Here is a 12,297-nt window from a genome sequence, read left to right as displayed (position 1 = left end):
CTGTCTTCTGATCGCTCTCGGGTTTAATTCTGTTTTGGATTCTGCTACCAATCGGCTCTGCAAGTCTTGGAAAAGCCAAGTGTGCAAGTGGGACAAGTTATCAAATGCAGAAACCTGAGAAGCAGAAACTTGCTTCCTTCACAAATACAAGTGTAATATGCTATGGAATAGCAGCTATTATCTTTATTTTACAGTGGGGAAATGAAGTGATATGCCTTAGGTAAAAATAACATGTCAATCAGGATAGAAAACAGCAATTTCTGACTGAGATCTGTTTAGTGTTTTCTGACTGGCACCATAAACAGAACCAGCATTTGCAGGAATGGGTGTCCAGCAGTTCACATCTGAAGATCCTCATTTGATTTTGCAAAACTTTCATACAGCTGACAAGTTTTCATTCTGGATATCTCTAAGAATGCTCGTCATTAGAAAATACTGACAAAAATGGTTGTTATTGCTGAGAATAAGACAAGGCTTGAAATAAGTCTTCTTTTTTTGAGGATTCAGTCACTGTTGAGAAGATGACCAGGTGGGAAACATGCCATGTTTCCTAGGTTAACAAAACTATGGTTGATCCTTCGAGCAGCTCTTCAGTAGCTACTAATTTGGTGGGGAATTTCCTATTTGGAGAGGTGGGAGTTGAGCTATATGAGGAACTCTTCAAATTCCATGCATCCAACAAATATAGGTTGTAAGTGCTCAGGATACTCTGCTACACCAGTCTTTGGAGATGGTTTCTGAACTCAGCAGGGTCTGACAGATCTGCCATCCCCACACAGCACTGCTGCAGCTGCACCGGCTGGGCCAGCCTCACGCTCTTGTGAAGGGTGCAAGGCAGGTATCAGCACAAGGACCCAATGGATCGGCACAAGATACACACTTATCACAAAGAAATGACGAAAAAATAGCTGAGCAGTTCTGTATTCAGTTCATCTCAACTTCTTCTGCAGCTGGGAATAAACAGATTTCTTTGGTCAGCATATAATGTGTGAAAGGCAGTGGGAAGACGTGTGTCTTGGCATCCTTTTGGGACTGACTCGCTGGGGTGGACAGCCTATCTCTTAGTGCACAAGTTCAAATGGCAGACGTCAGTGCTGTGAATTGAAAATGTCTGACTTGCTGATGAATGCATAAGCATCAGTATGTATGGTGGCTACATAGAAGATCTGCATTTTCACCTTTGTTTTTGTAAACCTAGGAGGTTATTCACACACCCACCCCAGAAAACATGGGCCTGGACTAAAAGAAAATTATCAATGCAAAGTCAGTCCCTCTAATGTCATGAAATACCAGAATTAAGCTTGCCTTTAATGTGGCACCCTGTTGTGTATCTATTATGATACACCTTTTTAATGATACTGCTGCATTATGTTCCTTTCAAGAGATCCCTGCTTTATTCAGTACACAGGAACAGCAGAGATTTCTTAATGAGAATCTGGGCAGGATTTTTATTAGCACTGTCTTTCCGCACCTTGTTTTATTTACTGAACTTGTTCCCAGTACAGCTCTGAGTAGAAAATTAAAAATGTAATATTTGGTGTCATTACTCTGAAAGTTGAATGCAGCTGCAGCTGAGTGCTAAGACTCAGTAGTCCAAGATAGGAAACTAAAAAATGAAGACTAAGGAAGCTGTAAAATCATGTCTTGCCTCCCCCAGGTTGCATGACACAGCCATGTCCAGCTGCACTCGCTGTGGCACTAGTCCTACTCTCCTCTCAAGTTCCCCGCTCAACCCTAAAAGCCTTCCACATTCTGCAGCAAATGCAGCAGAGATCTTTCAGGGAGCAGCATGTTTTGGCCCAACCCCAGAAAATGTCCATCTTTTCCTCTCATACAGTTACGCCAATGTCCTCAGGCTGCCACTTTTCTGACTGACTGACTGTAGGATTTTCTGCAGTACAGAAATTTTTCTGCAGTACGGATATTATTCTGCAGTACAGAAAAATACCTAAAGGTATTATAGGGAAATGTGAAGTTGAAAACCTGAAATTCCCTCTGATCTATCCCAGAACTGACCACTATATCCAATGCCCACATGCATGCACACAGAAGAATGGACTCCTATCGTAGCAGGATCCTGAAGGTGGACCGATTGACCAAAGTTCACGGAATAAGGTAAAGCATCCATTTCTCCTCTTTCCCAGAAGACAACATGACGGCTGCATTTTGTGGTACCGTGAGCACTAGGCTGATTCCTGCCCGTAAGGTAGTGGCAGCTGCAACATGGAAGCCTCCATCTTCAGACTGCCAAGTCCCTACACTACAGCAAAGTAAAAAGCAGCACAAATACCCTGTTTCTTAAAAAGAGGCTGAAGTGGAAAGCTATCATCCATTTAAAGGTTTCAGAGGAGAACCTGTTCAGGAAAACCAGCAAGTATGCTCTCTGTGTGGCTTAGCTCTTTCATCCATGATTTCTTAACATACCAGCTCCAGGGATCTTCTAGAAGGGTGAAGGTGTTCCTATGTAGATGCCTTCTTGAGTACCCTAGGATATCCCACCCAGTACCCAGCTGCCAACATAGAGGGCGGGGGGACCAATAGGTCCTATGTTGTATCTGCAGCACTGTGTGGACAATGTCTTAGCTACCCTTGGTAGCTTATGTCCAGGCATCTGCCTTGCTCCCCATCAAATACCTCCCTGAGGTTGTCAGTTTTGGCGCGCGTAGCCCATTTGCTCCCATACACCCAAGGCTCCCACATACCTGCCAACTGCACCTGCCTGTCTAAAGCAGGGTGCCAAAGGCAACAGTGAGTCATTGCCATGTTTACCCCAAGACACTGTTGTAAGAAGAACACGGGTTGTTCTGGCTGTGTTTTGTTTTTAATGAGGCTGAAGCTGTACTTCCCACAGAGCTTAAAAAGTAGAAAAGAAAGCCTTAGCTGACCTTTCGCGGGAGGATCACTTGTGAGGTGCCTTTTCTTTTAAACTAATCTCAGCAGAAGAATAAGGAAACAGTCAGATAAGTGTTAAAATGAATGATGAATCCACACATCAGATAATTGAGCCAGTTTTGAAATGATATTGTACCTTATTATTTTAGATTGAAAATCAGGACTGTTCAAAACTTAAAAGATTAAAACTGCTCCAACTGCAGCCAATGGAAATATTGTCTTTGACTTCAACAGAAACAGAAAATGTCTGAGTTAATCTGCAAAAACTTTGAACACTGGAGTGATAACTAGTTGCTGCCAATCATTACTTTTCCTCCTTTTTCTCCAATTCAATCATGTTAAATCTTTCATGGGCAGTACATTTAATTATCATTCATTTATTTGATGTCTAGCTTCATAGTTTCTCTACAGATTTTTGAGAGGAAGATTAAAAGCTGATCTGTTTCTAGAATCTCTGTGCTGTGGTTTAACCCCAGCTGGCAATTAAGCACCATGCAGCCACTCGCTCACTTCCCCCCACCGCCCCAGTGGAGTGGGGTAGAGAATTGGGAAAAACTGAAACCCATGGGCTGAGATAAAGACAGTTTAATAGGACAGAAAAGTAAGAGTATAATAATAATAATAATAATAACAACAATAATAAATAATTAAATAATATATTATTGTTGCTGTCATTGTTGTTATTTACACAAAACAAATTATGCACAGTGCAATTGCTCACCACCTGCTAAACGATGCTCAGCTAGCTCCCGAGGCGCAGCACTCCCCTGGCCAACTCCCCCAATTTATATACAGAGCACGACATCACATGGTATGGATGGAATACCCCTTTGGCCAGTTTGGGTCAGCTGTCCTGACTATGCTCCCTCCCAGCTTCTTGTGCACCTCCTCACTGGCAAAGCATGGGAAGCGGAAAAGTCCTTGACTTAGCATAAACACTGCTTAGCAACAACAAAAACATCAGTATGTTATCAACACTGTTCCCATCCTAAATCCAAATCACAGCACTATACTACTAGTAAGAAAATTAACTCTATCCCAGCCAAAACCAGGACACTATGATAAGAAAAACCGCAGCTAAACAAAAAAAAACTGGAGAAAGAAAGCCTACTTAGGTCCTATGGAGAAGGCAAGAGAGATTGCTGTTATCTCTTGGAGGGAGCTGAGACATGAGCTTACAAAATATGCAGATTTTATTGACCATCTTCCCTTAGAGCAAAACCTTGTTGCTGCCATCTTTCTGTCTAATCTGTCATATTGCACTCCCAGCTTTATCCACATATATTCACTCTGTGAAAGACAAATCCATAATGGCAAATAAAAATAACACGTATATACAGGATGGTGCTGAAGGTAGACAGAACTTGCGTATGAACAGAACTTGGTCTTTTGTTATTCAAGGATAGTGGCACATTACAACAAAACATATTTACCAGCTTGCCACTGCTTTAAAACTCTTGTTTCCTTTTCCTCCTCTTCCTTTCCTGAGATGCAAACCAAGTCACATAATCCTATCCCATCCTTTGCATTAGCTTTGGTGCTCTTCACAGTTTGAGTCAATTCCATATGCCATCACAAAACAATTCACCTTTTTTCCTAGTTTAATATTCTTCTTGATTCCAGTAAATTGAATGGGCTACTTGCAGGGTCAGAAAACACAAACCAGTGCACGTGAGGGGAGGAGGGCCAAGGCAGGAGAGCAGGGAGAAGGGCACAGAGCCTCTTCCTTTATGTGGAAATGAGCTGTTAGACCATCTCAAGCCCAAACGTGCAACTTCACGTATGGCAGCTTTGCTGCAGACACGTTAATTCTTTGTTATGTGCCCTGTAGACTTGTCTTAACAGCCATCTGCAGCCTGTCAGTAATTATATAGCCTAGCTCAGATGACTGAACGATAGTGTGATATTTGCTGAACATAAAGAACTCCAAAAGAAAACTATCTTGGAGAGCAGATGTTAAATGTGTTCAGAGGCCTAAAATGTAGAGTAGCATCTACTGAGGTGTTTCCAAAGCACTTAGCTATCCCTTGAGAGCTGTGCATGTCTTTCTAGCTGTAGCATCTGTTTCTTCGAGAACCTGGCCCTCACCACCACACAACCTCCTTGGTCATTTAGGAGTGTGTCTTTCTACAACACAGTGTGAGAAACAAGTGTGGTAGCAACACCAAAGACCCTGCAGCCGATGGTCCATGGCTACTTCTAACAGCAATGCTTACACAGTGTGTGGGAGCAGTGGTGAGACAGCAACTGGCAGACCTATTCCCTCACACAACATGGTTCCTCACAGGGAGAAAGCAGAGCTATTGAGCTTAGATTCCACCCATTCTTCAGGACCTGAAGATCTATCCAGAAGTACAACCTGCCAAAGAAAGATACAAGTGGGAAGTAAAATTATTTGAATACCTGAACTACTCAATGGAAGGCCAACATTTCTTTTTTTGATCTAGGAGGTCTATTTGCAAATAGGCATTTCAGCTTCATTAGTATTTGCTGAGCTAGCTAAGAGCATGTTTCGCTCTTGAGATGCCTGGAACATGCTTAGGCTTATTAATAAATTCAATATTCTGTTATATATAGTAATAAACAGGTTTCTACTTGGGATTTTGAACAACTATTTAATGATTTAGTTAAAGCCTTTTCCTTGGTGGAGTGCCACAGAATTATCCAGCTCTTATGAAAAGGAAGATTAGAGCAGACTGGTGGAACTGGAGTCATGAGAAATTTGAGAAGAACAAAGGTTTCTCATAGGATGATCCATATGACCAAAACCTGCACATATGCATACACTAAAAAGGAGGTTATAAGGTACTACAATTCCCTTATCAAAGCCCAAGAAGAAAATAGCTAGTATTAGACTGGATTATTTTGATCATGGAGGCTTTTTGGCTGTGTCTGCTGTTCTTCCTTCTAGCTCTGCCACTATATGACAGAACAGCCTGCGCTGAGTGAACCTTGCAGCCTTCTCTGCCCCTTTGCACCGTGCATGGATCCATGCGGGGCACAAACCCCACCAGCGATGCTGCCTTGGCACTGCTATTCTGCGATCCTAGTTTTGGAAGGAACTGGCTGACAGCAGCTAATCCCACAGGCAAAACCCAGGAATCCTGGTGTCAGCACCACAGAGTGTGGGAGTGCTGTGGGTTTGGCAGGTGGATGGTTGCTTTTTTACACAACTGTGCAAAGTACAGTTCTTATGATAAAACATTACAGTACATTACAGGTTATTTGGGGCAAGGGTTACATTTCCCCTAGTCTTATCGTGGTGCCTGATGCATTCTTTGGTAGAAATTGGGATTTGGACAAAGATTAAAGAAGATATGGATGTGAAAACTGAGTTGCCACATGGAGGCTGTATTACTGTTACTGGCAGTATTAGCAAGGGCTAGAAATGTGAGGCATAAAATCATTTACAGGCATAGGAGAGAAACAAAGCAGTTATATTCTATAAACCTCAAATACTAGAACAATGGAGCCTTGGGAGATTTAGTAATGCAAAGCACAGTTTGGGTTCCAACTCTTACCTCACCTACTCAGCTTTAACTATTTCTTCATACTTTAGGCAAAAATCTTGCTGAATGCCACACACAAGGCATTTATATATTACAGAGCCTGAGCTGAAACGGGCAATATAAACAACCGAAACATGTACCTTGCACAAAGCAAGGTTATAAACACAGACTCAATTATATAAAGGTGTAGCGCTCTTTTAAAAGCTTTTTGTGTATCTTTATTATCTTATGACCATGGCCTTAGTATCAGCTGTTGAATGGCCAGGAGAATATCATCTGTCAACCCTGCCAAGGCAACCAGTCTGAGAAGGGGCGAGGACACAGTACACACTTCATCTACCCACTCCTCCAACCTTCTGCACAGGGAGATCTGTAGGATGTCAGTCCTCTCCGAGTCCCACGTCAGGGGTTTGCCAGGGAATGTACAGCTTTTAGCAAGGGGTCCCTCAATAGTACTGATCTTTTCAACAGTCCTCTTTGACCCGGTGCTCTCCCCTGCGCTTCCCAGTCAATGCTGCACCTGCGTTAAACTCCTTTTTGAGTTACAGCCCACCAAAGTTGCAGTTTCATGAGTGTTTAAAGGCTGGCGTAGGGCAGGGATGCCACCAACCAGTTCCTGGCTCCTGTTAGCTACACAGATGCAAGCAGAGGGGACAGGACGAGAAACCACGTCTTCTGAACTACTGCCCAATTCACTGCCTGGGGGTCCCTGCTCAAAGGCAGGCATGGCGACAGGGCACAGCGGGGAGGGAAGCTGCATGCCCTGCCTCTGAGCGCTCTGCATCCTGCAGGCAGCCTCTCCTCGCTGGCAAGCTTGTCACCCTCTGCTGCCAGCGCCCACGGGGAGGTCACTACTCTTTCTTATGCAGTAATTTTGTAGCAGACCTTATGGAAAACTGAGGCTCTTACTCTAAGATATTAGCAGATCAACCCCTGGAGCTGGGGGCCTACAGATAAGGTAAGCAATAATTATTCTAGGTACTTAAATTAAGCGTCCTGGATCCCACCCGAAGCAGCTTGACATCTTTACTCCTTATCTTATCTACCTGTACACTCAACCGCTTGCCAGTTCCCCAGAGGTGCTATAAACAACAACATATTTAAAAATGCTGTTACTCTAAGAACTAGGCCAACTTTTAAAATTGTATCAATTAGTTCACTTAGAGAAATGTCACAAAAGGCATATTCAGTATCTTCTGTTTGACTTCTCTTTGAAATGGGGTCTCCAAAACATTTCTAACTTCCCACCGAAGAGAGACCCTGAGAGGTACTTGTCTGGTAGAAACACCTTGGATGTATGAATGGTAATAACAGTTACCTACAAAGAATATGTGCTAACAAATACTGAGTTTGTCTCTCAATGTTCTCCTTTTTCAAAGTTTCTTCTTCCCATTTTGATTTTGCAGTGATCTCTGTCTAAAACCTTTAGAAAATCACCAATTTCATCAAAGAGACAAGGAGAATGCATTTCCAATATTTTTCAACTTTTCAGTAGAACTTTATGCTCCGTATAAAGTAGATCATACACAATATGAAGTAGATCAGATGAAAATACTTTGTAATTAAAGATTTGGAGATAAACTTGCAGCTGAGGAAGGCATAATTGATCTCTGGAGACTATTCAGCGTGTGATTACTAGTGGACTGTTTTCTCCACTCCTGCTACTTAACATATCCTGTTTTTTTCACTATATTCCTGAAAAAAATACTTTGGTGTAATAATATGTCTGAAAATAGATTAGTCTCCACTAGCTATCAAAAGCCAGAGGAACTAAGGTACGGCACTCAATAGAAATTTGAGATTGCTTTTCAAGAGTTTTATAATGGCCATAGCTAAGTAGTACTATTATATAAAAGCCTGTAAATTATTATTTTTCTTGCCATGTGAAGAATGGGTTAGTCTTTAAGGCAAATTATGACCTGGTTATTGGAAAAATATCAAAGGGTATTTTTTGACTGCCTCAGCCTTTCTAACTAGATGCAGTTCTTGAGACCAAGCTACTGTCTGGGACTTAGTGCATTGGACAAAAATCAACAGAAGGAAACTCATGTGTAATCTTTTTTGTGACCATCCCTGCTTCAAATTGACAAAAAGATTAAGTGTTCAAATCAGATCATTTTTTTGAGACTCTGGACTTACCTAGGGGCATGGAAAGATTTCACCATAGTTTTCGAAAAACTCTTATCTTATCAAATCCTACTCTGCTATCTCATTTTCTTCTCGAAGGTTAGGTTGTTTCCTGCTGCTGTTTTACCTAAGGTACGAACACCCGTATGTATGGCCATTTAAAACGCTGGAGGATTATTCCCATTTGGTTCATTGTTACATGACCAAAAGCCTACAGAATAAGCAATCTTGTAAATATTGACTACTCCCACCAGGAATCAATCCACCATCACTTACACTGCAGTGACAGTATTGAATGATGAAAGGAGACAGAACTGCAACACACAAAAAGCTGCCAAGCAATCAACAAATACACAAAGGGGGGGGAAACAGATCCTGTCTTGGGAAATTTGTGGTATTTCCAGCTTTGCAGAATCAATACTGTGGCAATTCAGTATCTGAGCTGGACCTGAGCTGAATGCATGTGGGTTCAGAAGAACTGGAGATTCATATTAGGTATCTATATACAGACCAGACATCTACTTTCTTTGGCAGGGAGACTTCACTACACAAGGACACATCAAACTGCTCCCAGGATGGGAAAAGCTCGTGGCTCTAGGTTGCTGCCTGGCAGAGGAACACGCCTCCCAGTGGGACCATTGAGCCCAGACCACCTGCCATGGCCCACTCCAAGGTAGGACTGCAGCGCGGTGCTACAGCTACTTTGCCCCTGGGTGGCCTGGGGCATACCTGGCACAGCAGCTCACAGACTGCTTTTATTTCCTGGTCTGGAAAACACTTAAGGCTGAAAATTAGTGTTAAAATCAAGCTAAGAGCTGCTACTAATGCATCTTGGGTGGTGAGACACTGGAACAGATTGCCCAGAGAAGCTGTGGATGCCCCCTCCCTGGAAGTGTTCAAGGCCAGGTTGGATGGGGCTTTGGGCAACGTGGTCTAGTGGAGGGTGTCCCTGCCCATGGCAGGGGGGTTGGAACTAGATGATCTTTGAAGGTCCCTTCCAACCCAAACCATTCTATGATTCTATGATCTTACTTAGGAATTCTGCTTTTTTACAATATGGATCTGTATTTTAGTCTTAGCTGCTAAATTACTCTGTATAAAACAGATATGCTACAGTTTCAGTATGGAAGGAAAGACGAGGCTGTTGCTAAAGAGAAAAATATGATTTATTTATTCTACTAATATTCAACTAATATGTGGGCATTTGTGGGTTGTTTTCAGGAGGTTAATCATGGAGTTAGGACATCTTGGTGTATCCTATTTCAGTGCAAGAAAAGTGCACAGACCTACGCTCCTGCCTGTGGTGGGAATCCAAATAATCCAGGAACTCAGTCTCTTTGATATGCTGCACACACATCCAAATTCAGTCCTTTGTAAAGCTTAGCTGTCAACAAAGCCTTTGGAGGGACTTTGCACACAGCCCCTGTTTCAGGTTGTGCCTCTATTGTTTCTCCTATCTTATGCCTAAAAAGAAATTTTACTGTTTCTGATATTGATGATGAATTAAATGACATGTTAAAAATAACAACTTGGCATGCAGAGAGGATGAGAAGATACTCAGTCTTCTGCTTTGTTATTAAGCACCTGGCATTCTTTTATCTTATCTTACACAGCTATTATTTACTAAGAAAAAAAAACCAATGAGGTCAGCCTGTGGAAAACAATATGAAGATAGTCCTGTAGTACAGGGTCTCCAGCTTAGAAGATGCTGGAGAGAAGATAAACTGGGAAATAATTTGGAAGTTCTTACTTTCTTTGGAAGTACTCTGTATCTTGCGGGCATCACCAAAGTGCCTCTTTAGGAGAGATTAGGACACAGCGACAGCTAAGTTGGTGGGAGAAGGCATCTCCAAGGGAACAGGTCATGGCAGGAGAAAAGGTGAACAAGATGAGATGGGCATCGGTCACCACGCTAGACTGCTCTGAGAGGCAGGAGCTCAGCATTTTGCACACAGAATAACTCACACACTACAACCTGTTATTACCACTTAGCAGCGTTCATGACATGATTAGATACGCCAGACTCAATCAAGGCACCATAATCATGTATTCTGCACAGCAAAAGAATATATGGGCTACTAAGAAACTAGAAATTCAAGCTCTTTGCAAAAGGAATATGCTGATACAGACCAAAGTGGTGAAAAAAATGTGATTATTTTCACTTGAAAAGATGAAACTTTATAGACTGAACTGCAGAATTCATTCTTGTTGCAGTAAAAACCTCGAACCCTCAAAACCAATTGTATGAATAAGAAATCCCACAGAAACCTAGAAAGGCACCACTCAGACTCATGACAAAATTTAATCCTGCTGCAGTTGTTTCCACATATCAGGTGACAGCAAGAAAAAGAAGTTTTAAAGCAATACCAAGAAGTCAGAACAGCATCTTTCATACACTAATAACACAAGTTAGCTTGGAGAGTAATCAGCATTATAACTTGGACTGCAGGAAGTCTGTCAGTCACCTTCTTCACTGCAGAGTGGGAAGACCTTCACTTGAAGATCCTTCAGATGATTCCTCACTTGAATCTTTTCAGTGTTGTAACTCTCCTCTCCCCCCAAATAGATTATTTAATCCAAGTTACTAGTTGGCAAGACTTTCTGCATCAAGAAATAATTGCCTGAGCACCAATCTCTCCAGTGCCTCAGAAAATGCCTGGAGGCCTCCTTGCTCAAAAGGAGGCAGTTATCATATCTGCTGCTCCCCTGAGTCAATTATACTGGACACAGGTGCACATCATAAATTATAGACCTGGAAGCATAAAAATTTTATCAAAAAAAAGACAAAGATATTTTTTTCTACCAAACATATCATTCCAAAACTTTGAAAGTAGATTGTTCCATCTGAAGTCTTTTCGTTTTATTCAGAGAATAACACAATATTAAGCAAAGTCAACTCAACAATCATCTCAAATACTGCTTTAAAAAATTTTGCAGATGATTCATGAAGAAAAACAAACCTTTCTTTCTTCTCTTTAATAACAGCCTCATCACAAGACATCTACTTTTTACTTATTACTTCTAATGACAGCCAGTAAAAGAAAGGAGTAGGAGTGGTCTCACCCATGAGTCTACACATCTTTCATCTCTCCCAGCGGGTATATTCTCAAAGTGCCGAGCTACTCTATTTAGATTTAGTGGCAGCTGATTTGAAGAGCTTTGCATATACACAAAATATGAAGTGGATTGTCCTCTGTGGAATTTCTAGGAAGATGGGAACATGTGAACCTTAAGGGCAGCTCTTCACAGTTGCAGGTGCCTTGTCATATATTCTCCTCCCACCAACTTACTGTCTCCTAGCATCACAGAACCATAGAATGGTTTGGGTTGGAAGGGACCTCAAAGATCATCTAGTTCCAATCCCCCTGCCATGGGCAAAGGCACCCTCCACTGCACCAGGTTGCCCAAAGCCCATCCAACCTGGCCTTGAACACTTCTAGGGAGGGGACATCCACAACTTCTCTGGACAACCTGTTCCAGGGCCTCACCATCCTCACAGTGAAGAATTTCTTCCTAATATCTAATCTAAATCTACTCTCTTTCAGTTTAAAGCCATTACCCCTTCTCCTATCACTATATGCCCTTGTAAACAGTCCCTCTCCAGACTTTCTGTAGGCCCCCTTCAGGTACTGGAAGGTACTAGTCAAGGGAAAAGGCCCATGTACTTTTAAGTTCGTGTGAAATTTCACGTTCGTGCAAACCTCATGAAGTTCAACAAGGCCAAGCAAGGTCCTACACATGGGTCAGGGCAATCCCAAGCACAGTTACA

Source organism: Grus americana, chromosome 3 (assembly GCF_028858705.1).
Source record: "Grus americana isolate bGruAme1 chromosome 3, bGruAme1.mat, whole genome shotgun sequence".
NCBI lineage: Eukaryota > Metazoa > Chordata > Aves > Gruiformes > Gruidae > Grus > Grus americana.
The sequence above is the reverse complement of the archived record's forward strand: the minus strand, read 5'-3'. Positions refer to the sequence as shown.